General features: G+C 51.2%; 1 long non-coding RNA gene across 1 annotated transcript in view; it reads right to left on the bottom strand.

Moving 5' to 3' along the window:
• Positions 1-3,878: 3,878 nt before the first annotated feature.
• LOC134557218 (uncharacterized) overlaps positions 3,879-26,160 on the bottom strand; it is a 110,627-nt gene continuing 88,345 nt past the window's right edge. The window contains exon 3 of the long non-coding RNA XR_010082004.1: positions 3,879-4,653. This is a non-coding gene — a long non-coding RNA (uncharacterized LOC134557218). The remainder of the gene's footprint in view (positions 4,654-26,160) is intronic.

The raw sequence follows: 26,160 nt of genomic DNA, 5'->3' as shown, positions 1-26,160 counted from the left end.
TTATCCACTTCCCTCTGGGATCTGGCTGCCTGGAGGTCTCCCCTCTAACACATGGAATCCCCAAGATGTGAAGATGCAGGGGAGCTCTGCTGGGGGCTGGAGATGAGCAGGGCTGGAACAACCCCTGTGCAGTTGGGGTTCAGCCTTCCTCTGCGACTCACCCATGGAAAACAGGCTCCAGTTCTGCCCTGGGGAGCTGATCCCTTCCAGGGCATCAAACCCACACGGGTCACAGCCACAGGCACACAGAAAGCAATAATATTGTACCACCTAATCCCCTTCAGCTCTTGGCTCACCTTTTGTTCTGCCCTTCTCACGCAGGAGGAAATCCTGTGTATCCTGTGAGCAGTTTGGGCAATCACTCATTCCTGGTGGTGCTGGGAGCAGGGAGATATGAGCACCTGGTAAGTTTTATGACATTTAAACCAATGTAAATAGCAAACACCTCCTCGAGAGTCAGGGATTAACTCCAGACTCCTCTGCTTTAATGATAAATATTTTGACTTAATCAGAACAAACTAATGCCCTTTTTTGAGTTAGCACTTCTATATTAGGGACACAATGCCTGCATCTGGCAGTGGCCAGAGGATAAAGTTTGGAGACATGAATCTGTCTGCCTGTTCCTCCTTTTAATTCAATTTAACTGGATGAAAAAAGGAATCTCCAATAGTTCAGACCACAACAGAGATGCATATTAATGTCAAGACCCTAAAGTCCCGTTAAATTTGAGGTTGTACTGGGCCAGGGGTTGGCCTCGATGATCCTTGTGTTTCCCTTCCAACTCAGGATATTCTACAATTCTAGGAAAATCCACTTTTGAGATACAGTAGATTCTCAAGTGTCTGCAGCCTGGGTATTTTCCACTGAAGTATTTTGTTACTTGAGCAGAGTTGTGAACTTGGCAGAGGAGTTAAAGGATGACATCCTTGGGAGTAAGGACTGAGTCAGGGTGGGTGAGTCCAGACCATGCAACAACCTCTGTGGATTATAGGACTATTTATTCATCTACTGCACCCAAAATTGGGCAGAAATACCTGAAGATGAGCAATAAATGAGCTAACCTCTCACTGCATTCCACTGAGCTGTGGCACAAAGCTGCCCAAGGAAAAGGCTCTGCTCTACTGCACCAAGGGCAGAAGTGGGATGTTTTAGCAGTGAAACAAAATTAAGAAGCAGGATAATTTTTTTAAAGAAAAAATATAGGAGAAGTGAAATTCCAGTGTCTTGGGTCACCCATTGCTGGTGACATTTCAGAATGAGAGTAAAACCAGGGGAAAGCACCCATGGAAGGAGAACTCAGCCTCTCCTGGGAAACCCCACAAAACACAGCACTGAAGTGGAAACAGAGCCAAGGCATGAAATACCCACTGAACTCCCAGCTTATCTGGCTTCCAGCACCCTCCTTTAAAACAGATTAGAAAATCCTACCACATCATTTTAAAATCTGTCAGACCTTTCCCCTCTCTGGCACAGCCAGGTTTGTCACAGCATTTGGGGTGTCAGCACCACAAGAATTTCCACAGGACACCCCCACGTCAAAAGCACCTCTGCTGTGTCCTGGGATATTTATGCAAACCAGGAGGCATGGCAGGATTTCACAGCAGGAGGACAAATTCATTTTGTAAAAGGTATTTATATAGTTCAATAGGTGTGTGCAGTGCTTTAGAGGTATAAAACATGAGATCCCTGCCCTGAGGGGCTTCTAATCTAATAACATATACTAGGTAAATTAAAACATACATCACGACGGCGATGAATGCCCAGCCCAGCTGAGACGGGAGGGCATTTGAGCCATATGACAAGGCAGAACTCAATTTTCATTTTAGATTTGTAGTTTGCCTTTAAACAGCCGGCGTTCCCTAACCCCCAAGCGAGGGAGAAATTTATCAGCATTACATCTGGGGGGAGGGAGTGCTCCAACACAGGATCATTTATTAATTGTTATTTATTATCTGTTAAACAAGGACAGTGTGTGCAGCAATAGCATTCCTTTTTCTGGATTAATTGTTGCCATGTAATTCCTAGGTTTTATATTTTTAGCAGCCCTGTTGTAGCCTAACCCACTGAAAAGGGGGGAAAATGGAACAGGCACTCACACAATTAATGTAATGAGAGTAATTAATTTGAAAATAATACCCAGGGGGTGGGAGGGTTAAGGCTTTCTTTTTAAAGAAATAAAAGTCGAACCAAAGCTCCCAGGTCCCTCAGGACTCGGTGCTACACTGACTGCACTCGTTATGTTCACATTTGAATACTCATTCGAGCACATTTCTCATGCTGTTATTCCACCACTTCCTCAGCCTTGCATAATAGATGCAGTCATTGCCACTAAAGAGCCGGCGTTTGGAGGTGAGGAAGGAGCCCAGAAAAGCAGGCAGGGGGCAGAAATAAAGCTCTCCTCACCAGCTCCCTCCTTGGGGCTCGCTCACTCCCGCAAAGGAAAAACAAACAGGATCAGGAGCCAAGCACCAGAACACTGAGCAGTGTCTGGGGTCCTTTTCTCCAGGCAGGTGGTGGAGCTTGGCACCTTCCATCCCTCCTCTTCCTCCTGCACATCGCCCCAGCAGCTCTGCAGCTGCCAGGACCTGCCTGCCTCACTCAGGGATATGTTTGATTCCATTTTATGCAGTTTTATTCCATTTTACTCTAAAGCCAGGGAAACACAGCCCAGAGGAACCGTGGACAGTGCCCAAGTGGCTCCACAGTCCCAAGAGCAGCACGGGGTTCACCCTACAAGGAGGGGTCTCATGGTGGTGAAAACACGGAGAAAACCTCACAAGAACCTTCCTGCTCCCTCCAGAGCCACAGAGCCTCACTGGGATGATGTGCCCATCCTAAAGAAGCTTAGAGAGGTTTTTATTTCTTGTGCATCTGCAGCAGGTGGCACCCAGACACTCGAGGGAGGCTGGAAACATGGGCTGGGTGACAGTGACAAGAAATGACACAATGCTGGTGGCACCATCTCTGACTGCTTCTCAGCACTCACCACAAACCCCAGCTTGGCTCTGAGGTGCTACCTTCAGCCAGAGCCTCCCAAATGCATCCTCAGCTCACTGCTGGAACGGGCAAAGAACCCTACAAAAGGCTCTGGTTTGTAGTTTTCTATTGCCACACATTTGCAAAAGGGAATTCAGGACTGAAGCCCTTCACTTGACATCTCTGACAGGTTTTCAGAAATAAAGAGGGGCATGGTGCTTGTCTGAGGCTGCATTTCTGTCCCTCCACGATGCACCTCAAGTGGAGAAGCACAAAACCTAACATGACAAAGAGTAACTCCCCAGAGACCAGAAAATCAAATTTTTCAGAGTTCATATAAATTTTCAACTAAATCAATTTTTCCCAAAACTTAAAATTTGGTAATGATACAGTTTTTGGTCCCAACCATGACAAAGCACAATCTCATCCAAAGCAGACCTGATTTTAACTAACACTTGAAATAATTATTTAGTGATTGTGCACTGAGTTATGTCATATAATAAAGCCAAAGTTCCTGAAGGCTTTGCTGTATGTGAGCACTTCCACAGCAAAAGAAACCCATTTTCATGTAATCTGCAGCAATTGCATTGGTCAGGCAGGCTTGGTAGAATGGAGAAGGATTTCTGTCTTCATTTGGAGCAGCTCGTGGAGGACAGTCCAGGGGGATGTGTGGACCTGGAAGTGTCTCCAAGGAGCTGGATCTCCTTTGGTTTGTATCTTGGTGACTGAGCAAAGAATTATGGTAGCATTCAAGGTGTTCCAGAATGGAAATTTTGGCTTTCTTGCCACCTCCACCAGGGATTTCATGTGGGGTTTCCAACAAGCTGCTGGATCATGTTGTATTTTCAGTCACTAGAATATTGGCATTTCTCTGAATTAGAGGGGAAGGGGATGAAGAGAACATGATGGGGAATAAAAGTTTCCAAACAGAAGAAGAAGGAACATGCCAGGACTTTATATGAAGTCAGCAGTAAACTCCAACTCCCACACAATGGGAACCCATGCGTGGTGTGGTGCAGAACCACTGTGGTTTGGTCAATGGGTGTTGCTTTTTGTTAACTCAATTCCACAGGGAATTGTAAGGGCAGCCACAGCCCCTGTCCTCATCATCACCTCGGGAAAGGGCAAAGGGCAACTGGCTGGTTTTTAATAAAAACCCTCTTCAAGTTAAAATCACAACATAGCAGCGGGAGGTAGGAGGAACAAGCAGCTGAGGAGGCTGCTCATGCCCCTCAGACCCTGCCCTGGGTGGGATACACAGTGCAGGAGGACACTGGGCCTTTGCTGCCTCCCTTTGGGGGGCAGAGACCTCCACGGGCACCTCTGTGCCCTTCCCCTGGCCGGGGATAGCCCGTGGGCACCGGGAGGAGCCCTCACCCCCATGTTCTGCGGGGCAAAGGCAGAGCAGGCAAAGGATGCTGAGGATCCCCAGCGGGGTGAGGACACGCCACTTTTGCACGGGGAGGAGAGGCAGGGCCCTTCCACCAGCCCTTTCTTCAGCAGCTCGGTGCTGCGTTTTGTTCGGGGGTTTAACTTTTTTTTTTCCCTTTCCTTTTTTTATTTTTTATTTTATTTTTTTCCCTCCGGTGTTCGTTAGCAGAAGTGACATTTCTGCGGACGGGCAGGCGATGACGGCAGCTAATGGCTCCCGGGCCCTCTCTCCGGTTTCCTTAGCAACTGCGGGAAGGGAAAACAGAACCTGTCAGATGGAAAATGTCAATTATAGCGGATGCGGAGGGGAGAGATGCTGCGAGCAGAGGAGGCGGGCGGTGGCGGGGGGAGCAGGGCTGCGGCGGGGAGGGGGTGCCCGGCAGCGGGAGAGGGACAATGCCCGGCAGCAGGCGGGGCTGAGGGATGCAGGGCTGTAGAATACAGGGCTGAGGGATGCAGGACTGAGGGTTGCAGGGCTGAGGGCTGAGGGATGCAGGGCTGAGGGATGTGGGATGCAGGGCTGAGGGATGTGGGATGCAGGGCTGAGGGATGCAGGGCTGAGGGATGCGGGGCTTTAGGATGCAGGGCTGTGGGATGTAGAGCTGTACAATGCAGGGCTTTAGGATGCAGGGCTGTAGGATGCAGGGCTGTGAGATGCAGGGCTGAGGGATGCAGAGCTATACAATGCCGGGCTGAGGGATGCAAGGCTTTAGGATGCAGGGCTTTAGGATGCAGGGCTGTGAGATGCAGGGCTGTAGGATGCAGGGCTGTGAGATGCAGGGCTGAGGGATGCAGGGCTGTGGGATGCAAGGCTTTAGGATGCAAGGCTGTTTGATGCAGAGCTGTACAATGCAGGGCTGAGGGACGCAGGGCTGTGGGATGCAGGGCTGCACTGCTTCAGCCACAATTTTGTCAGACACAACCCATTCCCGTGGCCCAGTGGCTGAGTGACCACCCCCCCAGCCGGAGCAGGGCGCCCTGAGGCAGAGAGGAAAGCAGCAGGAAGGATATCAGTCAGATGAACCAATAAATAAATAAGAGGGAGGAATAAATAAAGGTGCGGGCGAGCTACGCCCGTGTTCCGCCCGTGGCTCCGCACCCCTCGGTGGATGCGGGGCGGATCAGTGCCGGAGGAGAAGCCATGGCTGGAACGGGGAAGGAGCTGCTGACGCAGTGTTGGTGATAATCAAAGCCAGCCATCCCCTGCTGCCAGCCAGACAAAAGCAGGCGGTGCCGGCAGCCTGCGGCGGGCACTGTGCCCGGGCGGGGATGCCCGCCCGGGGAAGGGGCTGTGGGAGGGATGTGGGTGCCCGGGGCTGCACACCCACCCTGCTGCTGTCTGCCCAGCCCAGCTGGCAGCAGGCACGGGGACGTGGCACTGCCAGCCAAAACCACGACAGGAGGATGGAAGGAGGCTGAAAGCCGGGCTCCCCTCTGCAGTGGAAGCCAGGATGGCACCAAGTGAGCCCAGCCCCATCCTCGCAGCACCAGCAGCAGCGCTGGGAGCGGGGGGCCTCAGCACATCCTTCTGCCTCAGGCACCTCCCAGCACCGTTCGTGTGCTTCTTTATGCAGCTTCCCATCTCCACTTTGACAACTGCTCCAAAACGCACCCGGTTTTAAAACTGAAAGGGGAAAAGCCAAAGCGGCAGTGACCCCAGCATCTCTGGGATGCCTGGCGCTTCCAGCCAGCCCCTTGCACACCGGCAGCTCCTGCTGCAGCACTAAGTGCACCCTAAGGACACCGGGGTTGTTGTTCGGTCACCTTGCGCTGACACCTCCCTGCCCGCTCAAAGCCTTCTTAGCAGGGAGAGTGCTAAATCAGCCTTTACTCTCTCCACTTAACCACCACCCAGGCCTCCTTGTCATGCTGTGACAGGGGGGATTCGGACTTTCCTTGTCTTGACTGACATTGATATCCTGCCGGTAGGGAGCCAGCCGGCGGCTGCTGCGCCGTGAATGCTAAAGCAAGTGGAATAAAGGAGGAGAAGAGCTACCTTGGGGAAGTGGTCACCTGCAGCTGGCTGGAAGAATGAGCTTTATCCTGTTTTGTTCTGTATTTTTTTGTTGTTGTTTACTTGGATGGCTCAGGAAGCCTGTGGCTCAGGAGAAATGCTTTCTCTTGCCTTAATAAACAAATGCCTCACCTTGCTGGTCACTTAACCTGCTCCATTTCTGAGATCTCCCTTTAGCAGATAGCACTTGCCCATCTCTCAAAGCCCTACAGCATCCTGAGGTGAAAGGAAATACCAGACCCTGCTTAATTTTCCTCATCCCTTCCCTTATGTGATCTCTCTGAATGGGAAAAGCAGCAGAGGCACAAACTAGAGATACCCCAAGCTGGTGCTCTCTGGAGTCTCATCCTAACTCTGAAATCCAAGAACCCATCCGGACCCTGGTTTGCAGAGCTGGCCCTCTTATCCTCCAAAGACCCAGCACCAAGGTCCATCATCTCCCTTCTGTCTCTGGGCCCAAAACCATTTCAGAGCAGATAATTTTTTAATGCTCAGCATGACAAGGCAGTTTCACCTCTCTATTCCCTCTGTTCCTGTCTGTTTCCTGCACTTTCTAAGTGTTTAATTGCAACAACAGGCTTCTGTAGGCTGAAATAATCACCCCACAAGAGCTGTCCAACGGAGGAGAGGGAAAATCTTAGCTGGAGCCAGGACAGCTCTGGGAACCGTCACTCAGGTTCACTTCTCCTGCACTTTCCCTTCTCACGCTCGTGGGCTATTTTTACATTTTCTCTTATGTAACCAGGTCAGGGTCTGCTCTGGTTTCCACTCTGTCTGAAGCCAAAGGGAAAAAACCCTCTATGAATTCAAGTAATGGACTTCCAACCGATTGCTTTTCAAAGTGTCAGCACGGGTCTTTGCCATGGCACCTGGGTGGGCAGAGCTCCAGCCTCTGGGGAGCCCTGGGGAATAACCCTGGTGTGAGCAGGGCAGCAAAAATACTCCAAACTGAGTCCAAAACAGCTTTAACCAGTCTATAGTTACACTATTCCTGTGTCTGCTGGGTTTCTGACCCTCCTGTGCCTTCCCCAAAATCATCCACCAACCAAAGCTCCCGGGTGTGTTACAATCACAGCTCTGCAAACCCCTCTGCCAGGCAGGGCCCTGGCACTGCTGGGTGTGTGCCCAGCACCCCTTCTGCCCATCCCAGCACAGGATGCACCTGGAGATGCCATCCCATGCATTCCACATGGGAGCAGGGCTCAGAGCCCAGGCCAAAGACACATTTGCAGCCCAAGGAGAAGATTTCCCAGCCTGGCAAACCTTGCGACAGCCTCCCACAGTGGCATTTCCAAAAGACTTTCTTTGAAAAACTTGGTGCTGTCGATAAATCTTAGAACAGCAATACTCATCCCATCCATCCATGCATCCATGCATCCATCCATCCATCCATCCATCCATCCATCCATCCATCATCCATCCATCCATCCATCCATCCATCCATCCATCCATCCATCCATCCATCCATCCATCCCTCCATCCATCCATCCCTCCATCCATCCATCCCTCCATCCCTCCATCCATCATCCATCCATCCCTCCATCCATCCATCCATCCATCCATCCATCCATCCATCCATCCATCCCTCCATCCCTCCCTCCATCCATCCATCCCTCCATCCATCCATCCATCCCTCCATCCATCCATCCCTCCCTCCATCCATCCATCCCTCCATCCATCCATCCATCCCTCCCTCCATCCCTCCATCCCTCCCTCCATCCCTCCATCCCTCCCTCCATCCCTCCATCCCTCCATCCATCCATCCCTCCCTCCATCCATCCATCCCTCCATCCATCCCTCCACCCACCCACCCACTCACCTTCTCCCCCTTGTGCTGGTGTGGGACCCCTGGTGCTGCAGGGCTGTAAATATCCTTTGTTCTGGCCCCGTTAGGGCCTAATAGGCTCAGCAATATCTGCTGAGGAAAGGGCCTGACCCCGCTCGTCAGCAGTCATGACATGGAACAGCTATAGCATGCTCAGGGTATGCAAAAGGCTTAAATGCACATTTAATGGTTGTCAGGCAGCAGTTCCTATTAATATAAAGACAGTCACATCCCAGGGCTATGGAAAAAGAGCTGAAAAGCAGGGAAGAAAAATGAATTTATTTCAATGGATGTTGGCGTGATCAAGAAACGACTCAAACAGCTAAAGCTGCTCTGCTCCTGACACGCTGAGAGATTGAAACTTGGATAATTAGTACAAAAGTTTCCCTGCCCATGTGACTCAGATCTTCCATTATTGACATTTGAGTTCATTATCATTTATGCATTTTCTTTATTTGTATTTTGCCCAGGAAAAAGCAGCGCAACTCAGGCAGATAATTTGTTGTTGCTTTGCATATCTGCTTTCCAGCATTAAATTTTTATATCTTCTCCATCAAAACCAACTGAACTACCAGCCCTCTCAGCCCTCTAATACCGTAATACAAATAACTGCAACCTCCTCCCACAAAAGATTAACCCCTCACTATGTCCATAACTCCCCCTTCCCATAAATTTAAAATTAATAATCCGAAAATATTTACCACCATTTCAAGACTCAGGTAGAAATCTCCCTCATTCCATTGTGTAAAACAGAAATTTTAGGCAGAGCCAAAGCTGACATAATTTTTTAGCTCTGAACTACTTTGCCCAGGAGTGGCAGTTCATCCTCTCTCCTATCATGCTTAGGACAGACCTTTTGTAAAGCTTTGTAATGCCCCAGTTTGCCTCTCCTTGCAGGCTGTATGATGTTACTAATCTCAAAATTGCTAAATTACGAACACGAAGGCAGAGCAAAACCCTTTGCACAGACACGAGATTTTTCTTTTTTTTATTTCCATGTCACACGGAGTTTCCTTTTCCTCCCCTTTCTCTTTCTTTTGTGTTGTCATCTTCATTTGAACAACCTTCCCAAGGCTTGAAAAGGTCAGTGCCCTCGTATTTGGGACACAGGATTAGAGGTGACGAGCTGTGTTGAAAGACATAATTGAGCCGGGAGATTTCAGCCTGCCGGGGTGCGGGCAGCCCTGGCCCCTTGAAGGATCTAAAAGGTGTTCGTGGAGGGAACGATGCTGGAATTTCAAAAAGCTGCAGGCGAGCTTCAAAGGTAATTAATAGAGACTAATTGGTCTCAAGGCCCTGGATAGTGGCTCTGTGTGAAGTCCTCAGTGCTGGCACTTCTCCTTTGTCCTGCCGAGGATCCCGCACTGCTCCTGTGCTGGAGTGGCTGCAGGGAGAGAACAGGAGGGGACAGGAGGGACAGACAGGGACAGGAGGGATAGGCAGGGACAGGAGGGGACAGGAGGGACAGGAGGGACAGGAGGGACAGGCAGGGACAGGAGGGACAGACAGGGACAGGAGGGACAGGCAGGGACAGGCAGGGACAGGAAGGACAGACAGGGACAGGAGGGACAGGCAGGGACAGGAGAGACAGGAGAGACAGGCAGGGACAGGAGGGGCAGGCAGGGACAGGAGGGGACAGGCAGGGACAGGAGAGACAGGAGGGATGGGAGGAGCAGGCAGGAACAGGCAGGGGACAGGCAGAGAACAGGAAGGGACAGGCAGGGACAGGCAGGTGTTGTCACTGCAGCAGGTCAGGTGTTGTCACTGCAGGGAAAAGCAGGAGTTTCCCCAGATGCAGCAGCTGTGAGTGGGACACAGTGGGATGCAGGGCAAATCACCTCTGCCCTGGGGCTCTGGTGCCTGCAAGCTCTGCCCCAGTGCCTGCTCCTGCTCTGCACTCAGACTGGGGGACAAAGAACCCTCAGCAGCCTCTGGGTGCACACATCTGTCCAGCCTGAACAAGGGAGGCTGTGACAGCTGGGCAAAATCAAAACACAGACTCTGTGGAGAGTGTTTCTGGGTTATATCTCTAATGATGACAATGTGCCCTCCTCCACTGAGCACTCACTCCCTGTCCATTCCAGGGATTTTCCTCCCTATCCTGTGTTACCTGTGCTTATAAAGCACAGTTGCTTATTGTAACACTTCCATGTTATTTTCTTTTTATTTTTCTATGACTGCAACATGCCTTACACAGATTTTCTGGAAGCCAGACTACCTTATTTGTTGAAAGGACAGATTTGGGACGCAGTGTGTGATAGCAAGGATGCTGTCAGGGGCTGGAGAGGGGCTGTCCTCTTCCCAACCCTGGCCCTGCCACCTCCCTTATCAGCCAACTAGGTAAGAGAGATAAAGAGAAATAAGTTCTGTGAGTGTGCAGTGAGGCTTCATTAAAGTGAGGAAGCACTTCAGGCTCCTCAGAACAAGCAGTTTTAAATAAAACCCACGATAATAACAAGGTGGTTACAGCATGAAGGAGTCTGGAGGAGGGACAGTGACACACGGCAGTGGCAAGATGGCTTAGAGAGCTCCCTGGGACCTCCCACATCCCAGCCAGGCTTCACCATGGATCCATCCCCAGGTGAGAGCCGAGCTCCTCATGTTACTGGGAATAACCTTCTCCTTCTCCTTCTCCTTCTCCTTCTCCTTCTCCTTCTCCTTCTCCTTCTCCTTCTCCTTCTCCTTCTCCTTCTCCTTCTCCTTCTCCTTCTCCTTCTCCTTCTCCTTCTCCTTCTCCTTCTCCTTCTCCTTCTCCTTCTCCTTCTCCTTCTCCTTCTCCTTCTCCTTCTCCTTCTCCTTCTCCTTCTCCTTCTCCTTCTCCTTCTCCTTCTCCTTCTCCTTCTCCTTCTCCTTCCCCTTCCCCTTCCCCTTCCCCTTCCCCTTCCCCTTCCCCTTCCCCACAGGGACTGTCTGAGCCCAGAGCGCAGCTCCTTGGAAAGAAAGGTTTTCCAAGCAGCACTGTGGGGAGAAAAAAGACCTGAACTCAGCTGCAAACATTTTCTTGTCACTCCTGTGGTCTGTGAGGTCTCTTATCCTTTGTTTTGATGACAAAAATCCCTTCCTGGGGATGGGACTGACAGTGCTCCTGCACAGGCTGCTGTCCCAGCCCAGCTGGTGCCCTGGTGTGATCTCCAGTGGCTGCAGGAACAGAGGGCAGGGATGTCACCTCATGCCATCATGCCTCAGTGTGCCCCAGGACCAGCCCTCAGGGCTGATTTGTCCCAGGGCCAGCCTCCAGCAGCCCAGTTATCCCAAGGTCCTGGATTACAGATGTTCCCTGTGTTCTCCTCCTGTATCCTTAAGATAAACATGTCCTTCACTGTAGTCACCTACTCCATCATACACTCCTATCAAATGAGCCTTGCCAGCTCGTAAATTACTGTGCAAACCATTCCAAACAATAAAGGCAATTTTACTTACTGAACCATTAAATTTACATACTTAAATTAGACTCAACCAGACGTTGAGAGGGGACGTCTCGCGGCCAGACAAACAATGAATTTAGGGAAAGAGCTGCCGTGTACTTCCCCACCTCTCACATGAAATTAATGAGGTGCTTCAATTTAATCATCATTAAAATTACATCTTTATTTAGTTACTTAGCAGAGTTTGACTCACTGCGTGGCGTGGGACATGAGGTAATGCCTGCGACATCAACCCTTCCACAGAGGGAGGCAGGGGGAGGCCCATCTCCCCAAAACACCTTTACAGGCACGCCTGCCATGATCCCAAACCATTCTCCAGGGCTCATCATTAAGGTTAGACAATGAGAGAAGAGAAACAGCAAGGCAGAGTAAACTGAGAAAATCAGGATTCGTTTGGGATGGGTTTGAGGCAGGCAAACGCAGCCACGTTATTCTTTAGACAACACCAACAAACAGGAAGCTCTTGCAGCATAATCAGCCTCAAAGTTCAGTGCATGTGACATGGAGAAACTCAGAAAAGCAAGAGTTTGGAACAAAGGCACAGAGAAAGGGAGACAAAAGAGACAAGGCGCCTGCTCTCGTGGTGTGCACGTGCAATTTGTTTTGCACTTGCTCCCACACACAACTGACTCATCTGAGGATGCTCAGGGCAGCTCAGGGGAGGCTGGAGCTGAGGGCTCAGGGACAGGGGGAGCAGCACCTGCGGCAGCCACAGGGTGCTGCAGACCAAGTCTGGTTGTCACCTTTCCCTGTTTGTCCCGGGGGTGGAGCACTCAGCCCCATGCTGTCCTGTCCACAGGCACTCACTTTGCCACCAGAAACTTGTCAAGAAGTGACAGGGATTTCTGGGGCCTTTTAGGGTCCATGGGGACAAAGAAGGGATCAGACAGAGGGGACAGGCTGCACATTTGGGAAGGTTCAGTACCTGGGGACCTGCTGCCTCTGCAGTGCTGAAGAGTCATGTAAGGGAGCAGAATAAAGAGATTACAGAGCCCCGTGGAAGTGTTCTAAAGGAAACCAGTCCCCACTGCACTGGCCATAACACATGCATGGAGTAAGAGATGAAAAGCTTCTGAGCCCAGAGACAAAGGTGGTTGCTCTCCCAAGGTCACTGAGGATATCTGAGATTTGGTGAGGTCTTCCTCAAAATCAGCAAAGGGCTACAACAACACAGATTTTTTGTTATTCGAAAATATTTTCATCCCAAGGGACTGATTCTCTGCTCCCCACTTGGGCCACAGAGCTCAGTGATCTCAGTGACCTCACTCTGGCTTGGTGCTGTTGAGAATGAGTGAGATTGGACCTCTGAAGACATCAAACACTGGCAATCCCCATGGATACCCCCAGCTCTGCATGGATGCAGTGTGCCCACATTATTTCCACCTGAAAGTCTTTGCTTGCCTTTGCCTCATTTGGTCACTCCTGCTGCAGCAGCAAGGGGAGATGAGCTCCCAACAAGCCCAGACTCTGGATAATGCCAGCTGGGGGAATGGCAAAACCTGATTTGTTAGGGCTGCTAACACTGACTGTGCGTTCAGCAGCTTCCTGTGAGCTCTGTTTTCCCTTTGATCCCTGCACAAGTCCTGCACTGGCAGGTGTTATGTGCCACCCTTCACCACAATGAGCTGTTAGAGCAGCTCAGTCCCCAAAACCACAGCTCAGGCAGGGTTTGAGGGCTTTGTTTGGCCTCCCTTTAGGACAGCATCTTCCCTCAGACAGGAAGGATAAATATCAGTTATGTACAGCAGGAAGAAGCACTCGCACCTGAAAGCTTGCTGCATTAAAAAAAAAGAGAAAAAAAAAATAAGCCCACAAAAGAGTAAACATCAAACTGCCAACTGCTTTTTACCTTCTGTAAATCAAAATACACTCTGGAAGTAAAGCCTCCCAAATTACACCAGGCGAGATGAAACATTAACCCGCCAAGAGTGGGGATGGCAGTGGCAGGGATGCACAGACTGGAGCCACAGCTACAGTTTGTCTACATTAAAAATGCAACATCAGCAGAGGTGCCTGAAAGAGTCATTTATCAACTCCTGGATTAGAGAGACATCTTAAAGTAAGTGCACCATTTATACGCACATATGCACAAATTGTCTGCCGGGGAAGGAGCGCAGAGCTGCTCTCTTTGTGCCTTGCAAAGTTCTCTGCAGTCCTCTGGGTAAATGTAGGGCCACAATGACATTAGGCATGGAAAATAGGAGCCTTGCTCGTGGTAACAGGGGGTACAATTCATGTGAGCAGCCGGGATGGAAAGTAATCTAATGCTGCAATTTCAGAGAAACAATATAGAGTCGCTCACATACATCATGATTAATGGCTGGATACCATAGTGTGAAAACCATTTAAAAAATGGCATTTTTGTCACTGACAATGTTACACATATAGTAAAGGTCATACATGATAAGAGCATTATCCATATTTCTTCTGCAAACATGCTTAACCTTGTAGAGCACAATTCCCTGGAAGATTGGTGATCCATCTCCAGCTGCAAACTGTGCTCTTCAGAACCTGAGAGGGCCAATTTTACATTTATATCATTCCCATCCCCACACACACAGCCTGCATGAGCCTTCCCAAGCAGAAAGGGGTGGAAATGTTTTACTGCTCGGGGCTCTCCTCCCTCCACCTTGTCTCCTGCTGTCACCTGATGCATGAGCTGATGATGGGCCCTTGCTGAAGCTGCGCTGGAAACAGTTTCTCCTTAAATCCCCTCTCCAAATCTCCTTGAGGAGCCCCTCTGGCACCCTGTGGCCACAGGGATGTCCCAGCTGTGGGTCCACACTCCCAGTGGGGTTGTCTCTGCTCAGCACAGAGCTCTGGTGACTGGTTGTGTCTGCAGGGAAATCTCATCCCATCCAAGGATGATCACCTGGGAGGAAATCTGAGATGAGTCCACACACCACACATTTATCTTTTTGAGAGCTGCGTTTAAAACACACAGATCCTGCCAAAGGGTTGGCTCAGCCCATGAAGGAGAGTGGGATTCACCAGGTGAATCACTTCGGGTAAAAGCCAGTCTGACTCAGCCCCACACACCGTGTGGAGCCCACAGGGCTTGTCAGAAGCTGCAGCTGCAACCTGCACTATCCCCTAGACTCAACAAAACCCCTGAGCACCAGTGCCTGTGAGCCTCACTGCAACCCTGCCTGGCAGCTCTGGGAGCTTGGGTGTCCTGGCTGAAATTTGGAGAAGCAGCAAGCTTCACAATGCATTTTGCAGCAAGTTGTGTGAGCCTCTGGAAAGTCCCCAGAAAGTGGCACTAAGCTGACCAATTGCCATTGTCTGCTGGCTGGCACACGGTGGCCAGGAGAGTTTTTCAATGTGTAGTCATGTAGCTGGAATTGTAGAGTAATAAAATCAGAGAATCACAGAGTCACAGAGTCACAGAGTCACAGATCCACAGAATCACAGAACCACAGAATCAAAGACTCATAGAATCATAGTTATGGAATCATGGAGTCACAGGATCACAGAATTACAGAATCACAGACTCATATCCACAGAATGGTTTGGTTTGGAAGGGATTTTAAAACTCATCTCGTTCCAAGCCCCTCTACCACGGGCAGACAACTCCCACTAGGCCAGGTTGCTCAATGCCTGAGCAATCCTACCTACCCGTGTTTGTGTGAGCATTCACTGCTGGCTCACACCTTTCCCTGTCCCCCTGCCTGCCAGGCTCCTTTCCCTGCTGGTACTGAGCTCTCTTGATTAACCTCAGCTCCAGCTGCAATTCAGAGTTGTGCTCTGCACTTAAAAGCGTTGCATGAAAATTTCATTATTTTTACAGCAAATCTCTCTGCCTGAAATAAATATTTGTGCAGTGAGATGCAGTGTAAAGCTTGTTGCACCAGGTTAGACTCTGAAGGTGCTTTAAAGCACCTCTGCGATGCCTCAGCTGGGGCAGGGGGTGGGAAGCAGGACAGGGGCTGTGCTCACTGGTGCTGTTTCCTTCAGCAGGGCACAAACACAAAAATGTGCCACAGCAACCCCTGGGACAGGCTAAGCAGCAATGCAGCTCAGAGCCTCTGCATGCTGGAACTCTGCTAACAAATAATTGCCACTATAAAAAGTGCAGGGATGCTGTTAAACCTTGCTGGAGCAGGGTGAGTGCGAGTTCAGAGGCTGCAGGCAGGATCTGCCCCCATCCCCAGCTCCCTGCTCCCCAGCAGATCTGCCCTCCTTCGGAGAGGAGAGCATGATCTCACTGCGGAGGAATTTCCTCTGTGGGAGACACTGGAAAATGCTCTGGTGCCTTGTGACCACCTCCTGGAGCAGAGCCTTCCCCCCAGCCGGCTGCCAGATGGGGCTGGAGCACCCCGAGGCGTTCAGGGGGTGACCACATCAGGGGGAGTCACTGCCAGCCCGGGGATTTGTGCTTTGCTGAGAAAAGTGTGAGCCCAGATCTCCCTGCCGTGTGTCCCCAGCAGCTGGCAGGGCTCAGCCCCTCACACAGCCCAGGAGAGCAGGGAGGGATGGAGGGGATGGAGGGATGGAGGGGATGGAGGGATGGAGGGATGGAGGGGATGGAGGGGATGGAGGGATGGAGGGATGGAAGGGATGGAGGGATGGAGGGATGGAGGGATGGAGGGGATGGAGGGGATGGAGGGATGGAGGGGATGGAAGGGATGGAGGTGATGGAAGGGATGGAGGGATGGAGGGGATGGATGGATGGAGGGATGGAGGGATGCAGGGGATGGAGGGGATGGAGGGGATGGAGGGGATGGAGGGATGGAAGGGATGGAGGGATGGAAGGGATGGCAGGGATGGAGGGCATGGAGGGATGGAGGGATGGAGGGATGGAGGGGATGGAGGGATGGAGGGGATGGAGGGATGGAGGGGATGGAAGGGATGGAGGGATGGAGGGATGGAGGGGATGGAGGGGATGGAGGGATGGAGGGATGGAGGGGATGGAGGGGATGGAGGGATGGAAGGGATGGAGGGGATGGAGGGGATGGAGGGGATGGAGGGGATGGAGGGGATGGAGGGATGGAGGGGATGGCAGGGATGGAGGGGATGGAGGGATGGAGGGGATGGAGGGGTGGAGGGGATAGAGGGCATGGAGGGATGGAGGCGATAGAGGGCATGGAGGGATGGAGGGATGGAGGGATGGAGGGATGGAGGGGATGGAGGGATGGAGGGGATGGAGGGGATGGAGGGGATAGAGGGCATGGAGGGATGGAGGGGTGGAGGGATGGAGGGATGGAGGGATGGAGGGATGGAGGGCATGGAGGGATGGAGGGGATGGAGGGGATGGAGGGGATAGAGGGCATGGAGGGATGGAGGGGTGGAGGGATGGAGGGATGGAGGGATGGAGGGCATGGAGGGGACGTTTCCATGCTGGCATTTGCAGCTTGTCAGATCAGCTTGTGCTTTCTTATGTGAGCAGCACAGCAAAGGCTTCCCACTGTGCCCAGGGTGGGAAAGCTTTTCCCCAGAGTAGTTTGCAAAGACTGGCTGGACCAAATTATTCTTCTCATCATGAATGCCTCTCTCTGAGCCACCTTACTCATGCAGATACTCAAACGTTATTAATATGAATGAATGCATCTTGTCTCGGGGTGTCTCACGGTAGAAGCCATTTCAGAAACACTGGGAGGGTGGAGGGAAGGAGAGAATACGATCCAACAGCCCTGCTTGCATCTCTCCTGTTCCTCAGACGACAATTTCCCTCTCCCAAGAGCACCACAGACTAGAGGCACTCACAGATTATACATCTTTCAGTCCTTTGCTTTGCAAAATTAGCTTTCTTAGCAAGGAAACAAAGGATTTGCTGTATTGGATCAGGCTACCGACATTGCTGCTGCTGCATCCAAGCTCTGGCACTTAAGAAACACAGCAGCTCTCCCTCCTCTGGCTGTGCTGGCCAAGTCCCTGCCTGGGGAGCTGCATACACAGGCAGAGATTGCTTCCAGATTGCCACAAAAATTCATCTGATGCTCAGTAGCAGGTAGTTTAACTTCTCTCCTAATTTTGTCATCTTACAGACCCACAAATGGCCAACATTATTTAGCCCTTTTAAAAACTCAGCCAGAACGTTTATCTCAATAAGTGCCTTCGGCACTGCCCTCCATAAAGGAGACTGCATACCACATAAAAGGAAGGTTTCTTTTTTTACTCCTTCAGAATTTACTGGCCCGCATGGTTCACTTTACAGCTGTTAATACAATGAAAGCTTTTGTAAGGAGAGGATGGTGCTGGGGAGCGGGGCAGGAGCTGGCAGAGGAGAGACACAGCAGCCTGTGGCTGCTGCAGGGCTGCACACGGGAGGACCGTAACTCATCACACATTTAATGGCACAGGCGAGGGCAGGGGCTGCTGAGCGTCCCCCAGAGGGTCACACACAGCCATTCCCACCAGCTCTGGCAGCGGGTGATGGAGCAGGGAGGCTCCTCTGGGCTGGGAAGGCAGCGGCAGCTTTTAAGCCTTCCCCTCTTATGCATAGGAGGGATGGAGGGGGTTCCTGCCCGGGCAGGAGAAGGGTTCACAGCCAGGGAGAAATATTAAAGGTGATGCGGAGCGTCGTGTCTGGGAGATGCCGGTGTCTGACACGCCGGCTGCAGCCTCTTTTCCCCGACCTTTAACTCCTCCCGGCCCAAAGCAGAGCACGCCGTGTGTTTTACAGAGCCTGCGATCAAACACGCAGCCCAAGGCAGCAGAAGAGGGTTCTTTGGGGATGAGGGGATGTGCAGCAGCAGCTCTGCCTCGCTTCATCCCGGCAATGCTGGTGCTGAGAACCCTCCCTTCCCCTGCACAGGGCTGCTCCGGGGCTCCCTGTCTGCAGCGCTCGGGGTGAGGGAAGGAAACCTCCCCAGCTGCAGGCAGAAAGGAGAACTCGGTGTTCCCAAAAGCACAAATCCCATCCCTAAAGCAAACCCGCTGTCCTGGCCGTGCGGGAGTGCTGCCCATCCCTGTGCAAAGGGCAGGGAGTTTGGGGAGGGGGAGAGCCCCGTGTGCCCACACAGCTCCGAATCCCACAGCCCCGCACGGGCAGCACTGGGAGCACTGGAGGATGTGCAGGAGAGCCCTGGAGCGCTCTGTGCTCGGCTGTGCTGACACACACACTGTGTGAGCCTGCCCGGCTCTCCACGGGTATTTTCCAGCAGCTCCATCCTCTCCACAAACCCGGAGTTAACTGCTGAGAGTGCTCTCTGCCATCTTTTGTGAGCCGGGAACCAGGAACGCTGCATAAATCATTATTCTTGCTAATTACCAGGAAACATCAAACAAGACAAGCATTTTACTCCTCATCACTGAATTTTGTTATGCTAATTAGAGTTGTATAAGCTGTTGCTATTAAACCTGGAGAGTCAGAAAAACATTTGCATTAATACCCACAAAGCTGCATCAAAACCTAGTTATTAGTATTTCAATGAGGTTCAGGTTACAGGGAAGCTGCTGCCATTTCAGGGGCTGGTTTGTTGTTTTTAAATCCTGCTGTGAGAGAAAATATAAATAAATGCAGGGTGAGGCCTCATGCAGACAATACTCCTTTTATATGGGGAATTAAAAAAATAAAGCAACTTTTGATCAGGGGGAGATACAGAAGCGAGGGGGGGAGAGGGAAGGCAGAGCAGTGCAGAGATTTTGGTGCACTGCACATGGGGCTGCTCAGGCAGGGGCTGCTCAGGCTGTGGATGCCAGACTGGGAACTGCTTTTTGGCTTTCTGAGCTGCTCCCAGGCACTCCGCTTGACCTGGGTGGTTTGGGTTTGACTCTCTGGAAGGATCTGGGAAGAGGAGCTGCCTCCATGAAAATCACCTGATTTGCCTTCACCTATGCCTTGTGCATCCCACGGACACCAGGAGGATGGGGGACAGCATTTCTGGGTACCACACACCAAGCCACACGTCCAAACCTTGTGGGGAGCCAACTCTGTAACAGGAATTGGCAATTCCCTCTTTTTAGTGCCAATCACAGCAGCCGAGTGTTTCATCTGAAGATCTCACAGCTCTTCAGAAAGGCAAATTATTCCTCTATGTGCCCCTTTAATACAACAATTATCACCATTTGATGCATCAAATACATCTGAAAAAATTAGGGGAGTCCAAACAGGCAGCTTGTGAGCAAGGGAAGGGTATTTTAAACCCCTGAGGCCTGAGTGCTGGAGTTTCATTTTGGTGAGATGGTCACAAAGGCACACTCACATTGATGATTTCCATCATGTGAAAATATTGAGCTCACATGAGGTTGCAGCAAACTCTGTGCTGCACTGGGAGGCTGTGGCAGGTTCATACACAACAGAGGGGACCTGAGGGGGGAGGAGCTGGGGTGTAATTCAGGTTGGGAGCATCCTTATCCCAGGAAGTACCAGGGCTGTTTGACCTGGGTGAGGGGCACTGTCCTCTCTCCAGGCACTCAGAGTGTGCTCCCTCCATCTGCAGGTTCCCCAGCCCCTTGGCTCAAACCCCAGCACTCCCTTTGCCTGGCATTTATTCCTCAGTAAGGAGCAGCCCCTATTGACAGCTGGGTGCAGCTTAAAGAACACATCTGAGCTGGCTCTGTGACCCAAGTGCTGTTCTATCGACAGCAGGGACAAGTTATCTGTTTTTAGTGTCCATTTGTCAGATTGCTGGAGAGGGAGAGCCATTCACTCTCTGGCTGTGTATTTCCATCCAAGAAATTAAAAAAAAAAGAAAGAAAAGAAAGAAAAAAAAGAAAAAAAAAGAAAAAAAAAATTAAGGAAAGAAAGGTCTGTGTTGCCTTTTCCTCTGCTGGTGGGAAGCTCAGGTGGATTGAGCAGTGCCTTGCTGAGGATGGATTGAGGCGGCAGCACCCAGGCTCTGTTGTTTTGCTGATGTGGAGGAAGGTGGATGCACAGCACAGGCCCTCCAACACCTCCCTGTGCTGGCCGTGAGCTGTGGCATGCCCCTGCTGGGGTTCCCAGCCCAGGGCCACGTCCTCTCCCCCAGCACAGACCCTGCGCACCCCCAGCATCCTTTCCAACTCCGGGGAGCACCGGGTGCTTCTCTCCAGCCTCATTTCCTGCTGCATCCAGAGGAACACCCCACAGCTCTCTTCTCAGGGTTGCTGTTCCCTGAGATTCTCCTCGGGGTTGCTGTTCCCCGAGGTAAAAAGGTTTTCGAGCTTTTCTTGCCCGAAAAGTTCCGTGCCAGTGTCAGAGCAGACAAGCTGAGTCCACCAGTGTTTCCAAGGCTGTTTATTCTTCATTATCTCTCAGTTCTTTCTCAGCTCTGCAGGGCGTCCCCAGCAGAGCAGGACACGCGGCAGGACTGGGCAGATCAGAGGGTCCCAGACCCTTTGTACCATTTCTCTGGTCCAACCACCATCCACAACGAACTTTTTATTTACAAAATCTTACCAATACTTACTGCCTAAGTTATCATGTCATTTCTACTCTAAACCAATCCTTGTGATACAACTCAGCAGAAAATGGGGGATGAGAACAAGAACAAGGAGCACAGGGGCCACTCCCCAATTCCTCCATCTTGCCTCTTCAAGCCCATACACTAAAAATCCTAAATTCTACATTCACACTCTGTGATAAACTAAATACTGCTTATTTTGAATTCTCTCAGCTTGTGATTGTTCATACAATGTGGGCATTCACTCCATGGACAGGGATCAGAGGCAGTGCCCTCCTGGGCTCTGTGTGAGGCTGCCTGAGCCCCTTGGACAGACCCCAGACCCCCTGTCCGGTCTCCAAACCCTCCAGGGCGACCAGAGGGATGTCCTGGACTCTGACACTCTCTGGCCTCCAGAAGGGGATGTTAAGGCCTCATTCCCTCTGTCTCTGCCAGGATCAGTGCTAGGAGAAGAGCCAAACACCAGGCAGGTGCCAGCAGCCCCCAGTCCCACTCTAACCCTGCATTCTCCCTAATCACAGGCAGATTAAAAAAATCCACATCAGCCATGCTGAGGAAAGGAGAACTCTAAGAAGGATGAGGAAAATGAAGACACTGTGAAATGCAATAGATGTCAACTTCTACTTATTTTTTAATTTCATCTCTTACAAGCTTTTTGGAAGCTAACATGATTAAGTTCTTCACACAATTTATTAGCATCGTGTTGGAAATCCAGCAGTATATTACACTGTCTGAGTAATCCAATTAGTAAAATGTATTTATTTAACCAGAATATTAGCTGCACACAATCCCAAATGAAGTAAAGTCCCTGATCCTGGGGTTCCTCTCACTTCCTGGAATTCATTTACTGGCTACAGGAAAGCTTACTCTAATGAAATAAGTATCAGTCCTATGTTTTTGGAATAATACAAGAACACCAATCTTGCTGCTCAGCTAACTGCTGCTTTTTTTTTTTTTTCCACAGCAGATACTGATGGCACACAGATTTCACAGCAGCACAAAGGTTTTTCTTCTACCTTCCTCTCATCCCAAACCCAAGAACTTCCCCAAACCCCCCAAACCCACCTGGCTTCCCATTTTTTACAATTACCAAATCATTCCCCAAATTAAGAACACTTTTTTTTTTCTTTTCTTTTGTTCAGCAGCCCATGTGCTAAAGTGAGCCTCGTACCTCTTTACCCTGGTTTGAAAGAGCTTTGAAATAAAACCACTGTAGGAAGCAAGGGCTCTCCAGCACTTTTTTCCCTCCTAATGAAGGAGCTGAGTGACAGCCCCCGAGGCAGGAGGTCTGAGGTGCCTCAGCAGCATCCCTGCCACGCTCATGTGCTGGCCTGACCCAGTGCTGAGCTACAGGGACAGATGTGTGACAGTTCGGGGGGTATTTTAGTGATTTCTTCAATTTTTTTAACTCCCTCCCCTCCCTGCTTTAATTTTATTACTACCTTGGATGCTCCCAGCTCCTGACAGCACAGCGTCCCCACCCAGAGCCCCTGGGCACAGCCTGGCTGTCACACTGGGGTGGCTGTCACACTGGGGTGGCTGTCCCAGCCTGTGGCATCTCCTGGAGGGGATGTGAGCAGTGCCAGGCAGCTGCCACCAGCAGAAGGGGCAGGGCTCAGCCCAGGGTAGGGCCTGCTGTTGATCAATGGTATTTTTCCAGAGCTGCTACTCCAGCTTATCTTCATTAATTGGCTTAATTACTCTTTTCCCAGTGAGCAGCAGTGGGAGGAGCAGTCAGGAGCAGCAGCACGGGGTGGTGCAGTGAGCAGGGGGCTCTGCTCTGCCCCGGTGACCCCGGTGCTGGGGCAGCTTTGGGCACTTTCCCGGGTTTGGATTTGGGCTTGAGGGGAGCTGCAGATGCAGCTGGGGAGCTGCAGAAACCCTCACCTCCTCCCACCCAGCCAGAGTGTGAAATAGAAACCTCAGGGTAGTGCAGCATTCCCGGATGTGCATCCCCAGACACCCCAAATCTGGGATTTTGGGAGTCAGTACACGCCAGGTGTCAGCAGGAAAAGGCACAGAGGGGATGTATTTGCTTTCCTTGCTCATAAACTCTTTTTCCCACACCTCATGGAGCATGACCTTGTTCTCCATCTCCAGCAGCACCTGTGAGATCACTCTGAAAGCCACAATGGCAGAGCTGGATGGAGGAGGGACTAATGGCCAGAGTTAATAATAGACATCATTTGCAATGTGCCTCCAAAAAATTGAACGTCCTGAGGCAAAGGAGCTAATTTTGTGTTTCCTCTCAGATCCTGCCTGAGCTGTGTGCAGGGGAGGGGAGGAGGGGAAGCGTCTGCCAGAGACTCACCCGGGCTCAGAGTGCCAGCCCTGTGATGCTCATTCACATGCAGAGAATTTGAGAGAGATCCTCCCATTAATGCAAACAGGAATTACCCGTGTAATCTTGGGATTAGCGGAGTCCAAGGAATTATTTACATTTCCTAAGTGAGGGAAACTGTATCAAGTGGGTGAGGCAGAGACGGGAGCTGAGGTGTGGGAGAGCGACTCCCTCCCTGAGTCTGCAGGAGCCAGCATCCTTTGCTGTCTTGAGAACGGGTTCACCCAGGGTTGCACTAAAGATTTGGTGTGTTTGCACAAAAGCTGCTGCTGAGGTGCACAGCAGACAGGCTGACTAGTGCTCATGGCCAGGGAGGCATCAAACTCCAGACCCAAATCCCTGCCTGCAGATCCTTCCTGCATCACAGGGTGCAGCTCCTCATCTTCCACCAATGACTACAGCAGCAACAGGAATAATTAAAAACATTTTTAAACTGTTTTATATTTGATTTCTCTTGCAAAGTCTCTGTCACAACCACCCAAGTCCCCCTTGGCAGTGCTGGGTGTGTGACAGACCTGCTCCCCCCTCGGTCACACAGAGCGTCCCTGTCACTGAGGGCACCACCACGCTCTGAAACAGGGCTCCAACCACCCAGAGCATTCACCACACGGTGCTTTTCACTCTTCCCTCCTCAAAAACCACACTGAGAGGCAGCAGAACCCTCAGAGCCCCATCTTCTCCCAAATCCTATAATACCCACTGTAATCACAGCAACAACAACAGCAGCTGCAATAACCCTCAATCCTTCACACGCCAGGCGAGGAGTCAGGCTCCATTTCCAAACTAAGACATCTCGTGTGCTCTTCTCCCTCCCCTCCAGACTAATAGCTGACAATGTATGCCTTCCACATTAATGATAAGGGTTCAAGGGGAAAGAGACTGCTCTCCTGTTTCGCTGACATTACACTCTCCTATGTACCCACCAACATACCCTAAGGCAACAGAACTCGTAATAGGTTCCTCTAACTGCCTCCTGCATCAAATTTGACACCGGGTGCTTTCTTCTCCTTTCCCATCGCTCACCTTATAACTCTGTCATCATCATTGATTTTGACTTAAGGAGAGAAAAAAACCCCACCACCCAACCCTCTCCCCCTGCTCCAGCAGCACCAGGGTGGTGAAGCACAGCTGCTGCAGGGGCCTGCAGCAGAGAAGAGGAGGCCAAGGGGGCTGCTGCTGTTTTTCCCAAGTCTCAGTTTGTGGAGGGGCTGAGGCAGCATGCCAGGAGTGTTTGCTGCACCCAGCAGAACGAGTCTGCAGCCTCAGGACACTGCTGCTGGCTCTGGGGATGCTTCCCAGCTTGCAGGCAGCGCTGTTCAGTGCTCAGTGCATTTTTGCTCTAGGCTCATGATTCCTCTGAGGTCAGGATTTGTTAATTTTTTAAGCAGAGCTCCTTTTTTCCTTCTGTCTTTCTTCCACAGAAAAGACAGCTGGAGTGATCTCTGCCTCTGGGCTGTGTCACTCTGTGTACTGAGCCCTCCTCTGTGGCCTCCCCAAATTCTCTGCATCCCCACCTGCAGCAGAGGTGATGCTGGGCCCAGGAAGCCCTTGGGACTGGCGGTGGGAAGGGGCCAGTGCTGGATTCACCATGGAGGGGTGAAGGACCCTTCCCCCAGCACGGTGACAGGAGTGTCCCATGGGACAATTTCAGCTCAGTTCAGTTATCAGGTGGCCAAGGCTCTCAGAGGAGAGGGCCAGACTCCCATGCCAGCACCGGGCACTTCCCAGCACAACCCTGCCAGGAGAGACCTTGAACCAACTTCCAGCACTTTTCTTTTGCAGCTGCATCCCAAGATCTGCTTTCCAGGGACTGTATCAGTGTTGGAAGGGGAAGCAACCTGTCAAAATTCCCCAGCATGGGGCAATCCTTCTTCCTGCAGCCCCTTCCTGAGTGATGAGGGTTTGCAGCTGCCTCCTCTGTCTGGTTTCCTCACAGCTCCACAGCAGTGAATCCCCAGAGTGCGGCTGACCCGCAGCTGGTGTTTTCTTTGATTTATGTCAGAGCCTATTTATGTCCTCTGCTTAAAACAATCCAGTTCATGTCAGCAGTAAATGAAACTGTGTACCATCCAGCAGCTGTTTGGCTGCTACCTGAAATGAGTTTCACTCCAGTTCTTATCATGAAGAAATCCTTTTAATCATCAAAACTGCCACGGCTGCCTTGGAGCTGCGGTGGTGTGGTGATTTTAACAGGGGGAGGCACATTGCAAGCCAGAGCCATGGAAAGAGCCCTGGAATTGGAGGTGATTTTGTCTTCCAGGGTTGCAGTCACCTTGGCCACAGTGACAGGTTTAAATGAGGCTCTTTGGCTGCAGTTAGGTGTGAGCCTGGCCACAGCAGGGTTTATTTAGGGCAGTAAGGGCCAGACTGGGCACAGAAATTGCCTCTGAGGTTCTCACCAGTGACCCAAGAAGGTTCCTGAGACTGAAAACACCAGTGGTCACTAAGACCTGCTTATTTGGAAGATCCTGCTGCTCATATGGCCAGTAGGGCCAGCCAGGAGCAGTTCAGGAAAAATCCAGATGGGATGAGCTCTGAATCCGTGCTGCAGCCGCCTCACCCTCACAAGCCTCCTAACGAAGGGTTTAACTAACGAGGCTGTTGGCAGAGAGTGGGGATGCTGCTCAAGAGGCAAGGAATATCCTCCCAAAGCTATTCTGAATTCATTAAGGAGGAATGGCGAGAGCTGGGCTGCTGTGTTTGGGGACACAGCGTGAGGCCACAGAACCTGCTCGTCCCACCAAAAACTAATGATCACAGCTTGAGCAGCGAGGAGCAGGCGCCTGCCACGCGCTGCTTGCAAACAAGCTGCAGACCAAAAG

Source organism: Prinia subflava, chromosome 12 (assembly GCF_021018805.1).
Source record: "Prinia subflava isolate CZ2003 ecotype Zambia chromosome 12, Cam_Psub_1.2, whole genome shotgun sequence".
Lineage (NCBI taxonomy): Eukaryota > Metazoa > Chordata > Aves > Passeriformes > Cisticolidae > Prinia > Prinia subflava.
This window is presented reverse-complemented; position numbering and strand designations above follow the sequence as displayed.